This window comes from Lissotriton vulgaris, unplaced genomic scaffold, assembly GCF_964263255.1.
Source record: "Lissotriton vulgaris unplaced genomic scaffold, aLisVul1.2 SCAFFOLD_992, whole genome shotgun sequence".
Taxonomy (NCBI): Eukaryota; Metazoa; Chordata; class Amphibia; order Caudata; family Salamandridae; genus Lissotriton; species Lissotriton vulgaris.
Window position 1 is genome coordinate 529,485 of NW_028244637.1, and position 12,348 is coordinate 541,832.

Below are 12,348 nucleotides of genomic sequence, written 5' to 3' on the forward strand. Positions count from 1 at the left end.
TTTCAGACCCTCTTGATTGAGCATTCAGTGGGCATGCTTCAGTCCTTGCAGGGACAGATGTGCCACTTTATTTTTGCAGAGGGAAGACACTGAATGAGCCAGGAACAGTATTATCGGTCCTTAAAAGAGGGGGCCTAGGGATCACAAACCTCCTACATTATTATCAAGCGGTGTAACTTCTCAATATGGTGGAATGGACCAGGGGGGAGTCCAAGAAACACTGGCTGTTGATGGATAGGGCAGTAGCTGGGTCACATTTGTGGAAATTCCTGTTTCTGTGAAGAGCACTGAGAGCTTGGGGTCTTCACTTCTCTCCGTTGACTAAAGCCACTCTTGAGGTGTGGAACTGGATCGCGACACATAACACCCTGTCATTATTCCCTTTCCTGTTCATCTTGACTGTGGGTCATGCAGTCTTTAATACTGGGGCTTGACCATGCTGAGTTCTTGACATTGCAAACAGCAGGATACTACTTGATCGGCCGACTCTTTGGTGAGAAAGGCCCTATCTCCTTCGTGCAGCTGAATAAAGATTATGTCAGAATTGGGGAAAATGCACAACATTTGAGTCTGGCATTGGCAGAGCCAGGGTGCAGAGCCGACTCACTTGCTTTGAGTGTGGTTGGTGATGAAGACCTCTGACAGCTGCCTTATCACCGAATTAGCACGCTACCCTGGCGACCAAAACTTTAGGGCTGAAGTGGTGCGAGCGAGACCCACTGCACATGACACAGCCAGCATAGAGACACTACTAAAATATTTACATACTGGTATTTTACCCGAGTGCGCCTACACAGAAGCAAACCTATGCACAGCATGGAATTCTGAAGGGGATGTGGGTCATTCCTGATGCTGCTCCATATGCTGTGGGACTACTCCAAGTTTATGCAGTACTGGGACACGATATTGACTGAAATAGACATCCACTTCTAAACACAGCTGCCCTGCTTCCTCGCTTACACCATCTTGGGGCTTCCAGACGCTCTTACCTTCCTGCTTACATCTGGCAGGGGACAGCCCAGGGGGACCTGTGGATGGAAAATAGTGCATTGCTAACAAGATGACATTGGATGTGAGTACTCCAGTGACTGGGCAGGGGTGGGGAATGTAGGTTTCATTGAGCTTTATTCTGAACTTGATTTGTTTTAATTTTAGAGGGTCAATCGGTAAAAACCACTTTATTTGGTTAACAAAAACCATAAAAATACACAGCATACAGCTGATACCACAACAATAAGATAAAAAAATGTCATAGATAATCATGGGCACCATAAAACATATTGGGGCATATGTAGGTAGACGTTTTTGCGAATCGGAAAATGCATAAAATCTGCAAATGTATGCGTTTGCGAGTCGCAAAAGTGTGAAATAGTACGTAGGTAAAAATCTACCCTGCAAAGTTGCTAATCGCAAATTTTGCGATTAGCGATTTAGCAATTATAGGATTCTGCGAATATTTATGCGAATTCTCAAGCTGCGGATGAGTAATTGCGAAAATCGTAAATACCTGCACACAAAAAGCGAATTCGCAATTTCCAATGTAGGTAAAAATTGTGCGAATTTCTAAAATTCGCATTTTTGCACCTCGCAATTACCACCAACTCAGGCCACGTGGTAACCAGGTGCAACCTATATAAAGTGGCCCATGATGCATCAGTGGTTTCTCACAATGGCTGGGCTCTACGTAATAGCCAGGAGGCTGTGCATCCAAGAGGCAGAACAGAGAAGGAGACGCCAGGAGAGGATCTACAGGACACGTATCACCCTCTTCCAACGCACTGAGGAGGACATCCATGTGCACTACAGGCTGCATCCAGACAGTATTTTCGAACTGATAGAGGAGCTGACACCCATGCTTGAGCACCTCACATACATAGCTCACACCATCCCCACACACATACAGGTGTTGTGCTCACTGCACCTCCTAGCTTCAGGGAGTTTCCAGGGGGTAATTGCCGCAGTGGGAGTGGTGTCCCAGAGCGCTCTTTCACGTTTCTTCCATGCTTTCCTTAATGCTATGATGCACAGAATGCATAACCACATAAAATTCCCAGACGCACAGCAGGAACTTGACTAAACCAAACAGGATTTTTATCAAATTGCCCAATTTCCACACGTAATTGGCTGTGTAGATGGAACACATATTGCACTGTCCCCCCTCACACAATGAGTATGTTTTTAGAAACAGAAAATCATATCATTCACTTAACATCCAGGTAGTCTGTAATGCAAAAAATCTCATCACCGATATCGTATCTAAATTCCCAAGGAGCAGTCATGACTCCTTCATTTTCAGACACTGTGCTTTACATCGTAGACTTACAAATGATAATTTCGGAGAGGGATACCTGCTAGGTAAATATATGGCACAAACAACCAGTAGTAAATATGTTACAATTGTCAACATCTCACTAAAGTCATCCATTCTTCTTCCATGCAGGAAACAGTGCATATGCTGTGCGTGACTACATTCTAACACCCTACCTGACTCCAACCACTGCTGCTGAGCGTGATACAACACTCCCCACAGAGCCACAAGAGCCACCATAGAGCGAACTTTTGGAATCATGAAAAGCCATTTCCGCAGCCTCCACAAGAGTGGAGGCACCCTACAGTACAGCCCTGAGACATGTTGCAAGATAGTGGTGGCCTGCGCTATGCTACACAATATTGCCATCAAGAAGGGCACCACAGTGGATCTGACTGACTCCGACACATCCGATGAGGAGGAACCAGCCCCCCAACGGAGGCTTACAGGAGGAGCTGGGGCAGCTGCTGGGCGCATGCGACGTGATGACATCACACAATATTACTTCTAGGTAAGAGAATACACCACAATGCTTAATGTTGTTATTCAGAAAAAAATTTACTTCCTTAAATGCAGGAGATGTAATGTCACACAATGTGACTGTAAGTCAGAAGATTGCACGTGTTCATGTCCACACAGTGCGAATATGTCATTAACTTAAGTCTTCATGGGATGTGTTGCTTCACAACATTCCATTGTGCATTCTGCTGCTTCACCTACGGCGTGAACGCCCTGATGCACCACCTTCAGCCTGGTCTGTATTTGCTCCACACCTCTTCCCTGACGGCCACTCCTACGCCTTTCTGCTGGTATTGGTGGTGTAGATGTGCTTCTGCTTGATTGCCCATCTGTGTCAATGCTACCTGGCGTAACAATGCCCCCAGGTACAGCACCACACAGCTGATCAAGTGAATGTGTCACCTCCACCAGACTCCTGGCAACATCCTGACAGCAGTGTGTCATTGCATTTTGCATGTTCACTGTTCTTCTGCAAAGCATGGCTATGGCTCTAGATTGTTTCACAGCCCTGGCAAATTGGTCTAGCCGTGTTGTTAGGCGTCGTTGCTCCCTGCGCTGGGCCTGGCGAGAAACTCTAGCTTCATTTAAATGTGCCTCTGTTGATGTTGCAATTTGTCTGATGCCGACTCTCACCTCAGACATGTGCCTATTGTGTTGTGCCAGCTGACGTTGAATTGACACTATGCCTTTACTTTGCAGGCACTGCACTTGTAGCATTTGGCCCTCCAGCCCAGCAAAAACAGACTCAGAAACTGTGGTGGCACTGCAGATGTTGTTCCGTGCCCTCTGTCTGGCTCCACTGCCAGTCATGTTGGAAATGGTTGTTTGTGATGTGCGCTGAGGTGCACTAGGTGATACGTCAGCCTGTGGCTCATCTTCAACATCTGTGGATCCTGATTGCATTTGGATTAATGCAGGTACAGTTTTGCGCCTTTTAGTTGGTACAGAAGGTGTGTCACGTATGGCACCCTGAATCTCCTGCCCTGCCTGGTCCTCTGCTGAAGCTGACTCCCCCACTGGTGCAACAGTGTCCTGTGTTGTTGGTATATCTGTAAAAAAAAATCACACATGAGTTGTGTGTAATTTTTTTTATATATAAAGATAAATGATGACACTATTTACATGCCTGCTTGTCTATTTTGTGTACTTTATTTTTTGTCTTTGGACCTGTTGCCTACATAACCTTTGTATGTGTATCTGCCCCTATGTACATGACATATGACTATATTTCTCAAAATGCTTCACTGGGTATTACTAAAAACATGGACCGGATTCCTATTCATGAATGTGAGTTTTGGAGTTTGGGTGGGATGGCAATGCATTGTGTGTTTTTGGCATGCATCTTACCTTCAGTTGTGTCTCTGGCTTCAGAGCTGTCCAGGTCAGCGATGCCCATCACTGCCTCTGTCCTTAGGGTTGTCTCCACCAATTCCTCCATGGGCGTCGACTCAGGTGAAGTGGAGCTCCCACCTCCAGTTGCTTTGGCTTCTGCCAATCTTGTGGCCACCCTCTCCTTGGACCTTTGCCTCATGTCATATCACCGCTTCCGGAGGACGTCAGTGGTTCGATGGGTAACACCAATCGCATTGACTTTTTCCTGAATTTCTCACCAAATTTTCCTCCTTCTGGCTTCAGGCACACGAAGTGAGGCTTTTCCAAAAAGAAGATCATGGTGCCTCACCACCTCCTCTGTTAAAACCTCCAACTCCCTTTCAGAAAGTTTCTGCTTCCTTTTTCTGGATTGCTCTTCTGCCTGCTTCTCTCCACCTTCCTTTTCTGCAGCCTGTGAATCCATTTTGCACTGTCAGTCAGTCAGTCAAAATACTTTTATTCGATTTTGATAAAAATCATAAAAAGACATTGCATACAAAAATTCATAAGTACATTTACAGTTACTTCAGGTACAATCATGTTAAAAAAGAGATTAAAATACGTGACCAAGGCTTTAGAATGCATCCTTATAAAAAGCAGTTACATATATAAAAATGTCCACAACAGCAAAGGCAGTGCAAATAGGCAGTTTGATCTAAAGTAAAAGAGAATCATTGTATACTGTCGATGGATACATGTTTAGCTTTGATACAAACTGCTGCGGCCAAGAAGCTTCCCATACAGAAAATTGTAATAATAGTACTCATCGACTGTAAATATAGGAGTGCCGGTTTAACTTGTCTGAAGCCCGCCTCCCTTAAAATTGGGAGCAAGTATTTCTTTCGGGGCACTGAGAACAGTGTTCAAAACAGGACAAAGTGTGTGGTATCCTAAATTGAATGATTGTCACAAGAGCATGAGGGGGCTGACTCTGGCTTCGCCCAGGATGGATAATTTCCCAATAGATAAGGAATCAGATTTAATCTAAATTTTGTCAAGAGGAACCTATGGAAAGATCTTGTGACTATTAGAAGATAAGGTTCCATAGCAATGGAGCATTTTGTTAAATAACGAGTCCTGACCGAGGGCTTCTGCATTTCTTTTTCTTCTCGGTTAGATCTTGCCAGGGACAAGAACTGCCTCTTGATCAAAACTACGTCCTTATTTGTTATACTTTTAGGGGATTCAAAGAGTTCCAATCTTCCTAACCAATGAAATGTCCTCCTCAGATAATCCAGCCAAGGAATCTTTTTGTGGTGCTCCAATGACATAACGTCCTCCATAATGGAGTGGTTCAAGGTTACCTCTTTAATGAGCCACGTCTTTAGCCAGTAAATCAGTGGGGCCAGGTTTAGGCTGTCAGTTATATAGTCCATACCCACCTCCGAATGAATGGAATAAGTTGGGGTAGATGGGGGACTGACAGTAATGAGTGTAAAAACCTGTTCTCCGCTCTCTGAATAGGTTCAACCTTTGCGTACCCCCAAATTGGGGCACCATACATAGCTATTGACAGACATTTTGAGGTGTAAACCTTCAGAAGGGCCTCCATTGGCCTAGCACCCAGTCTTTTGGAAAAGACCATGAGGGCGGCCGATGACCTGGTCACCGATAGGCTTTTTGCTCTAACCTGTGGGCCCCACGTCCCCCTCTCGTCAAAGAGCACCCCCAGGTAGGGAAAAACTGCCGTTCTGGAGACCTCCTGACCCTTGAATCTGAAAGATTTAATCATACTTTTGCGCATGTGTGCTCCTACTATCATTGTGTGCGATTTGCCCACATTAACCTTCATATCCAGATCGTCCATGAAGGTACCAAATGCATCAGGCAAACTCTGCAGGGCATTACCAGTACGGGCAATAAGGACTGCGTCGTCCGCGTATAGGAGTGCGGGGATCTTAACTACTCCTACACGCGGAACGTCGCCCCGGTCTTCTCTAGGCACTCCCCCAAACCATTGATGTATATGGTAAACAGGAGGGGGGCTAATATGCATCCCTGCCTTACCCCCCTGGAATGAATGAAATTGGGCACTATATCTTCCCTCCCTGGTGACCCTGACCTTAGCTGACATATCCTGATGTAGTGAGGCCATGAATCTAACCAGGGCCTCGTCTATCCCAATCTTCAGTAACATGGCCCAGAGCTTTGTTATGTTCACCAAATCAAAAGCAGAGGAGAGGTCCATAAATGCTAGAAATAAGGACCCCTCCTTGGCGACCGTATAATTGGCGAGCAGAAGGTGTGTACGTTTGAGCACTGTTCCACTGTGCCCCTCTTTTCCCTGAAGCCGTATTGTATTTCGGCTAGCCCACCGTGTTTCTCTATGCTCTCCCTCAGCTTGGTTAACAAGACTCTGCCTAAGATTTTAACGGCAGAGTCCAGGAGAGATATGGGCCTATAACAACCTGGGTCGTCCCGGTTACCTTTCTTAAAGATTGGGACGATGATGGAAGATGCACAGGAAGATGGATAAAAGCTACTGGTGGCCGCATTAAATACGTTGGTCAGAACACCTGCCCAGATACCAGGGGAAGATTTATACAAGTCGGCCGGCACCCCGTCAGTGCCTGGTGCTTTGTTCTTTGAGGTTTCATGGATCGCTTTTTCCACTTCACCTATATTGAAGCTCAGGGCATAAGACTCCAGGGCGGCAGGTGGATTGGGGGTACTGTCCATGCTCTCGCCACCATATACTGCGCTAAAGTGAATAATCCATTTTTCATCCGGAATCACACAATCCATGACTGAATTAGGTGTGTCCGTGAAAAAGGGCTGATTTATTACGTTCCAAAATTCTTTACTGTCCCTTAAAATGTCTAAGTTCAATAGGTTATCCCAGGCTATTGACTTGATCGTCTCTTTCCTTAACTTGATGGCCAACTTACACTGCTTCCTAAGGTGTGCTATATTCCTCATGTCCCTTATAGGTTGCTTTAAAGCAAGCATCAGCAATCCATGGGCTCTGGAGCAGCTTGCATCGAACCAGCGATGGGGTTTGCTGGTACCGCGCCTTGTGCTGACCGTGAGATCCATCACGATTTGGTTGCAAATTGCTTCAAAGGCCCCCTTAATTTCATTGGCCGTGGACAAAGTATTTTGGAAGATCTCTAGATAGCAGTTGATTTTGGGTAGGAGCTCTACGTGAAAAGTATTGGGCACTAAATTGGCCCACTTGAGCATTCTCCCCTGGTCGGTTGGATGTACTAAGATGTGGGCCTCTTGTGGTTGGGGCATAGGACCCATGTACTGCTCCCAGGCTACCTCCGCAACTACCGGGTTGTGGTCACTATGTACAGACACCAGCGTATTATATGACATTACCCTATTCAGGATCCCTGGGGTCATAAATATGTAATCGATAGTGGACCCTGGGATAGTGCCTTTGTAGGTATGAGATCTAGTAGCGCCTTCGGGTGAGTTAGGTTCATAGAGATTATGGTAAGCCACTAAATCTTCTAACTCTATCCCCTCGGTGGAGTGCTCAAAATGTGGCCCTACTGGCCCTGCGGGGTCTGCCCCAATCGTGGAACCACAGGGTCCGTTACATAGGTGAATATTAAAATCTCCTAAAATAATAATTTTGTGACTAAGACGTGTGTTTTGGCTGACAGAAACAAAAAAGGAATCTAGGCTAGCAATACTATTATAGCTAGTATCCTTATTCATTGAATTGTAAAAATTGATATAAAAGGTACTCATGGAAGGGGAAACTAACCTTTCAACTATTAGCATGTTTGGGTAGGGATTGTTGACCAGTTTCAACGAGCCTTTAAGTTTCAGGGAAAAAAGGGTTATAAGGCCGCCCCTATCTCTACCTGAACTACTTGCGGATGCGGCCCTAACGAAGCTAGTAAAGCTGTCCAGGCAAAAACTATCTGCTGTATCCCAAGTCTCCTGCATAGCGATAACTTCGTATTCGCAGACCACTCCCACCCAATCCTCATTTGTTACCTTACTTTTAATACCTGCCACATTCCAGCTAGCGAGTTTGCATACCATGCCCTTCCCCCGCTCAACAGGTCCTGTTAGGAGGGGTCGCCCAGGAGCTAGTGGTCAATCAATATCCTCCAAACCCTCCATACCCTCCAAGCCCTCCATGCCTGATAGTGGAGCAAAACTGTTAGTGGTGGGTATCCCACTAACTGATGGAACGTCGCCCACCCCTTGAAATGGTGGTGGCAGTGATATGGGTTCTGAACTTTGAACAAGGCATTGAGAGGAACCCTTGGTAATAGCCGCAACAGGACCTTCCCTTGGGCATGAGATCAGGGTTGAACTCATGGTGCAGTGGAGGTGTCCAACATAGGTTCTCTTCAAGGGAAGATAAAAGAACCCCAGTGGAACGGGTCTCACATGGTCTTTGGGGGTTATGACAGAACCGTCCCAGAAAAGTTTATCTGCCAAGTTGGGCCTGTTGAAATTTATTACCACACAGTCCCCCTTAGTGATTTTAGGTCTTTTCCCAACCCACCCCACTCTCCTTGTGAGGATAAGCGAATCTGCAGGGTTCTCCTCACTGGAAGAATCAGCACACCAAGTTTTTGCTTTAAGTTGAAGGTTCCTGGTGGATTCGAATTCACCCTCTTCAAGCGGTGGCACTCCTATAAACACTGTCACCAAAGGGGCAGCAGCCGGTGGTAAGTTTAAATTATACTTGCTTGGTTTTGGTTTCCTGTGCGGGGACGTGGGTGGTGGCGGTAGTGGGTGGGCAATAGGTGTTTGACCCGCCTGACTTGCGGGTGTGGTAACTTGGGAAAGCTGCCCTCTGTAAACTATGCCCTCTCCCATCTGAGGCGGGGCTGTGGCACTGGGACTTGGCCCTCCTAGCACACCAAGATCTTGGGGCGGTGTGCTCCTCTTAGGCTGCTCCATAGATGTCGGGTAGGAAGTAATGATTTTATCCAACTGAGCACATTTCTTGAGGAGATCGGACAAGCAGGAATTTAGTGTGTCAACAATGTCTTTTGCGATCCCCACTAGCAATGGCTTAATTCTGGCTACGAAAAGCGCCTCCAGTTGGTCCCCAAGGGGCTCAGATGGTTTGGCAGCTGAAGCCGGTGCTTTGTTTTTTTCCCCTCTGGCCCCCTTTGGCAGTTGAGCTGCCTGTTGACATGGCTCAATAGGGCTGCTAGGCTTGGTTACTGTTGTGGCTAGGGGAGCAGGATTAGTGTTGATAATTACCACGGGGTCCAAAGGTATGGGGGGACCACTATTGTTGTGGCCGCTGGGCTGATGCAAAGCAGCTCGGGAGTAGGAGACTCCACTACCACAGGCAAAGTCAGACCCAATTCTTCTTCAGCGCTAGCAATTTCTTTGGTAACGGTCCCCACTGCTGATGAAAGATAGGACAAAATGGACTTAGAGTGTCTGGGCATTTTAGCATTTTTCCCCTGATCCTCACAAGTCGGTGTTTTCTTACACTTACCTATTGTTCGTGGTTGAGGTGATGTTAAGGGGGTGGCCCCGCCCCGCCTCCTTCTGCCTCGGACTGCCAAAGACTGCCCCGCCCTTGTCCCGGGCTTCTCCCGGGCAGCTCCCACACGCGACTCGCAGGGCGAGTGGAGGACACGAGCTATGAAGCGCCTCCAGGTGTGCTGGTGATGCCTGAGGTGTGCGCCGGTCCCGGGGCTGCTGGGTAGTGTAGTTCCCGGATGGGAACTACCGCCGTTTCCCTCACGGCTCTCCCGGTCTGCGTGGCCGTTCACCTCACGGCGCTGGGGTCGGTGTCGCAGCGTGCCCCTGCCATGGGCTGTGCAGGCAAGTTTGTTTCCCCCACGGCTCGCTGAGGACGCGAGCTATGAAGCGCCTCCGGGCGCACTGGTGATGCCTGAGGTGTGCGCCGATCCTGGGGCTGCTGGGTATTGTAGTTCCCAGATGGGAACTACCGCCGTTTCCCTCGCAGCTCTCCCGGTCTGCGAGGCCGTTCACCTCACGGTGCTGGGGTCAGTGTCGCAGCTTGCCCCTGCCACGGGCTGTGCAGGCAAGTTTGTTTTTTTGCACTGTTTGAGCTCAGACTCAAATACACACACCATCCACTCTGTCTCTCAGCCAGCAACTGACTCTGGGACAGGTGCAGGCAATTAGGTGCATCATGGAGACTCACAATTCCTGGTTGTGATGTGATCATTCTGCACCTGAATTGCTCTTTCCCAAGAGAAGGCAAATTATCCAGAATACATATTATATAGCGGGACTTTTCAGGTAGAAGAGCAAACATTAAAATAGAACTCATTTAGTCATAGAGAAGCAACTGGGTTACTTAACATAAAATGCAGTTTTTTCCTTTTCCTCACAGCATCCACTAAAGAACATGCAATATTAAAAGTCTCCGATGGGTCATTCAGCATCAGCAGATATAATAATGGAGGTATAACCCTCATAAAACCTTTTCTCTTCAACCACTTCGGTGCGTTGGACGGCACCTGGCCGTCCAAAGCACCAATGCTCATGCGCGTCAGACTGCCCCCGGTGTCCTCTCTCATGGCACAGGGAATCACTCTGGCGCGGGCACCCGAGGGATTCCCTTTACCCCCAACAGCCTCTGGACCTGGAGAAAGAGCTTCCCCAGCTCCCAAGGCTGCCTGCTTTGTTTCCCTGAAATCACGATCAGCACGCACGTCGCGTTGACGTAATTTCAGTGAAACGAAACTAAAATGAGCCTAGAGGCTCATTTCAGTTTTGCTTTCTTCGTGCTCAGGGGGCTATCTCAGCCCCCTTAGCACATAGAAAGTCAGGAGAGGTATTGTTGGAAACTGGAGAATCTCCCCTTTCCAACAGTATCCCTCCTTAGCGATCCACCCACTAGGCACCAGGGAGGGGGGAGCAGCCCCTTGAGCTAGGCCCCCCCATATTATTTTGGGCAAATTCTGTCTTTCTGCCTCCCCTGGGTGACAGATTGGGCAGTAGCCCTCAATCTGCTCCAGAGGGGCTAGAAAGCCAACTAGATACCAGGGATTTAAAAAAATATATATAATTAGGGGTGGAGGCTGCCCAATATGGGCATGCCAATGTACCCACCCCATTTCTGCAAAAGTACAATCTTTGGGGTGCAGAAAGAGGCAGTTGCCCCTACGGGGGGCAGAAAGCCCACTAGAAACCAGGGATTTAAAAGAAAAAAAATCATTAGGGGAGGGGCAAATGGGGCAGTGGTCCCCAATCTGTCCCCCAGGAGGGCAGAAAGCACCCTAGATGCCATGGATTATTTTTTTATAGGCCCGAGGTTGGGGCTACCCAGAATGGGCATGCAAATGCCCCCACCCAACCCCCCCGGGGGCAGAAAGTCCGCTAGCCACCAGGGATTTTTCATTTACAAAGTTCAGGGTGGGGCCCCCACCCATGCCAAAAAAGATGTCAGAGTCTTTCTGACCCTCCCAGGAGGCAGATTGGGGCAGTAGCTCATGATCTGCCCCCCGGGGGGGGGGGGGGCAAAGAGCCCACTATGCCCCAGCGATTATGCTGTTTTGTTTATATGCAGGAATGGTGGCTGACCAGAAAGGCATCCCAATGCCCCCACCCCTCCAAAAGAATAGCCACAGTCTTTCTGCCCCCCTCAGTGGCATATCAGGGCAATAGCCCCCAATTTCCCTGCTCCCCCGGGTGGTAGAAAGCCCATCATGCACTGACTTTTTTTCGAAAAGTGCCTACCTGTGGATTTTGGGTCCTAGCGTAGCCGGCACCTAAGGAAACCTGTATATTTATGAAAACTAGACACTGAGGGGAATCTGGGATGGGGTGACTTGTGTGGCTCTAACTAGGTTTCGTTACCCTAGAATCCCTTGCAAACTACAAACTTAGTTAAAAAAGCACTTTTTCCTCACATTTCTGTGATGGAAAGTTCTGGGATCTTTTGGATCCACAAAATTCCACCCACCACACATTCCCCAAAGTCTTCAGAGAAAAATGGTACCTCACTTGTGAGGGTAGGCTAAGTTCCCGCGACAGGAAACGGCCCAAAACGCAACGTGGACACACCACATTTTTACAGTGAATTGCAAAATGCCTAGCTGTAGATTTTGACCCCTAGCTCTGCAGGCACCTAGGGAAACCTAGCAAAACTATACATATTAGAAAACTAGACACACCTGGGAATCCAGGATGGGTTGACATGTCTGGCTCCCACCAGGTTGTGTTACCCAGAATCCCTTGCA